This window comes from Cnephaeus nilssonii, assembly GCF_951640355.1.
Source record: "Cnephaeus nilssonii genome assembly, chromosome: 3".
Classification (NCBI taxonomy): domain Eukaryota; kingdom Metazoa; phylum Chordata; class Mammalia; order Chiroptera; family Vespertilionidae; genus Cnephaeus; species Cnephaeus nilssonii.
In genome coordinates this window covers 45,310,926-45,314,393 of record NC_137074.1, presented here as the reverse complement: position 1 = coordinate 45,314,393, position 3,468 = coordinate 45,310,926, and positions in this window count along the sequence as shown.

The following is a 3,468-nucleotide window of genomic DNA, read 5'->3' as shown; positions in this document are numbered from 1 at the left end:
GGGACATTTGCCTATTTTACATGACAGATCCTTAGATTTGTAACCAAGTCTTCTAAGTTATAACCATTCTTCTCCAGGTGGCAAATAAAGTGAGGCAGGGATGATCAACTCATGGTCACCAAGTCACATAGAAGAGAAAGGTTTCCACATCATCATCATCATAATAATAATAATAATAATAATAATTGAAGAAAACAAAAATTGGCCAATCTCAATTGTCTCCACTATATTAAAATTATACTGTGCATTTTGAAAGGCTTAAAATTTACAATGAAACTCAGTGCTTCTTAAACCCTTCCATGACATAGCACACAAAGAAACTAATAATATCTCTTTATTATACTGCCATGCATTCCTTAATGACTAGGATATGTTCTGAGAAATTCTGTCATTGTGTGAATGCTTAGGGACAATGGTGAACAAAACAAGCTGAGATTAAATCAAGCACAAGAGAAATGATACAATCAAGAAATGCAGTAACATGAGATGTATGAGGCTGCTGCCAGTATAACAGGCATACTGTTATATAGCAAAAGAAAAAGTTTGTAAGTAGAAAGAGTACACTATAAAATGTGATGAAAGTGTAATATGCTAAATGCATAAACCAGTAGCATGTTTATAATCATTGTCAACTATTATACACTGTATATAATTGTACATGCTATATTTCTATATGACTGGCAACACAGTAGGTTTGTTTACACCAGCATCACCACAGACACATGAGTAATGCATTGTACTATGATGTTAGGACAGCTACACATCACCAGGTGGTAGGAATTTTTTAGCTCCTTTATAACCTTACTAGAGGCCCGTTGCATGAAGATTTGTGCAATAGACCTTTTCCCCTTGTCTGCCAGCACCAGTTTTCCTCCGACACCTGGGACCCAGGCCTTCGCTCTGGCTGCCGCCTACCAACTTCGCTCTGGCCAGAGCCTTCAGTCTTCGCTTCAGCCGGAGAACTGCTCCTGTAGCTCCCTCTGCCACACACCCCCCCCCCGCTCTCCCCCTCATAGCAGGTGTCCCACCCCGCCCAGCCACTCCGTGCCTGCATGCATGCTGCCCAGAGGCCCGGAGCAGCTGGGGGGCAGGGCCACCGCCATCTTTGTCTGGTTAATTTGCATACTCACTCCTGATTGGCATCACAACGTGATGGTCAATTTACATATTTATATTTTATTAGTGTAGATGGGACACCATTGTATATGTGGTTCGTTGCTGACCAAAATATCATTATGTAGCACATTACTGTACTGGGGTAAAGAGACAATGCTACTTATTACTGGAGGCAACTGGCCCAGAACTTTGGCTGTCCTAGGTCCAGAAGTCTGAAAAGTTCAATTTCTGGGCATTCTTGGAATCTACTGGGCAAACACTATGTGAAAAGTTTTGCAGGCAAATAAAGATGATTAATAAACATAGTTACTAGATTTATCCTGCATAAGTAATCAATGCATTGAGCATTGAGAAAGAAAGAAAGAAAATTTATTATGTTTTTTTATTGATCCTACCTTGACCAGGCTTTCTACCATGAGATAGAGAAATTTTCATTATTGTACATAAAGTATCATAATAGAACCCTGGAATTCTAGTCATAGTAGTCCAATTATGAAAGCATCCAGAATCAGGAAATTTACCTATGATATATATTATGGGACTGGCTGATGAGAATATTTTGCATTAATCCAGTGAGCTCATTCCAAGCAGGTAGAAAGGTAGCCAGTAGATTTTTTAGGATTTCCATTCAATAAATATAGCAATGCAGTCTAAGTATTTGTTCATTTTTGAAATCCTGTCTTGTTCTAAAAATGGTTTCAACTAGTGAGGGTACATTAGTCACACAAGGATTCAATAGTTTAAAGGTTGAAAGTTTAGAAAATAATTTAAAAGAATGTTTTGAATAATAGGAAAAAGTAGATTTACATAAATACTTTTTTAAAAAGTTACACAATTGAGTGCAGAACCCTTGTGGGAAAATTCCTGAAAACCTTTATTGCACCAGCATACTTATTATTATATTAAAAACTCTAGCAGCTGTGCTTTTCTTCTAAGTTAAGAAAATTTAGAAAGCAATATCATGAGCTAATGCTACATCAAAGTGGCATGTTTCAATACTTCAATGTCATGTGTTGCCAGAATCAAGTTTTCCAGGAGACCTGGCTCAGCCCACTCCTCTTGGAGGCAGATGTTGGAGTGGTCACTCCAGGCCAGAGAAGTCAGCATTTTTTGGTTCTCCTTCCAGATTGTGGTGAGGCCCTGGATGCCCTTTATCCCACCTCAGTTTCTCTGGTGGGGCCCTTTGCCATGTGAAGGGATTGTGGTCAAATGGAAATATTTGAAAGGTTGCCACATGGAAGAGGAATTTAGGCCTATTCTGCATGGTCCCAGAGGATAGAACTAGGATCAAGGAGATGGTAGCTGCTGCAGAGAGCTGGATTTGGACAGTAAGTAAAGTTGAACTGAAAGGAAAAGTAGGTCTCCTTACAACTACCTTTTCCTAGGACAACCACTTCATCTAAGCTACTTAATTTATTTATTCAATTCGCCAACTCATGAAGTAAATATTATTAAATTTTCAGACTAGGAAACTGAGATTCAGAGAGAGTAACTAACACTACTACTGAGGATGCCTATGTTAGACCTGGATCAAGGTGAGACTTAAACCTGATCAAGTGTATGAAATTAGCACATGGAATTAACCATTGAGTCGCACTCTCTGAAAGAAAATGGAGTGTATGTGTGTGTGGGGGGGAAATCTCAAAATTAAACATTATTTAAAATGTAACAAGTTACTATGGAATTTTTGAATGGTCAAAATAAGCCTAAAATGTAAAGGCAAAGATTTAGGACTGGAGGTGGGAACACCAGCCTAGACAACACACCCACACCCATGACCTGTGTGGAAGGAGACTCGTCCTGGGGAAAACCCAACCATTTGGCTGGAAACAGATCCCAAGGAAATAGCTAGTGAGCTGACCACCAGAATTGAGGTTGGTTTTAAATCAAGAAGCTGTCGTCTTTTCTTTGAAAATCTTTCTAATAAACAAAACTGTCCCAGACAGAACTAGCAGCTTTGGAGGATGGTGAGACCCTTGCTCTTGGGGCTGTTCAGACATAGTCTGGATGCGTATATGTGGAGATGGAGAAAGATCAAGATGTGAAGACCCTCAGGTGTCTTCCAATCTCTTCCAAGGTATCTGACCTAAAATATTAATGAATGGAAGGAAAAGGAAACATGTTTGAAAAAAATTAGAAGAAATCAAGGTCTATAACATACTCAAGTTTCTATAATTTCTATACATGCAGAGTCAGGACTAGGGCCACGGCCTGCTCAAAAAGTCTGCAGATAACAAGCAACGTTAGCCATGACACTCATATTTTAAAGAAAGAATCCCTGGCGATAGAAGAAGAAATCTTCCTGCTCAACCCCTGTCAAGGAAGAGATCTTTCTTCCACGACATTGTAGAA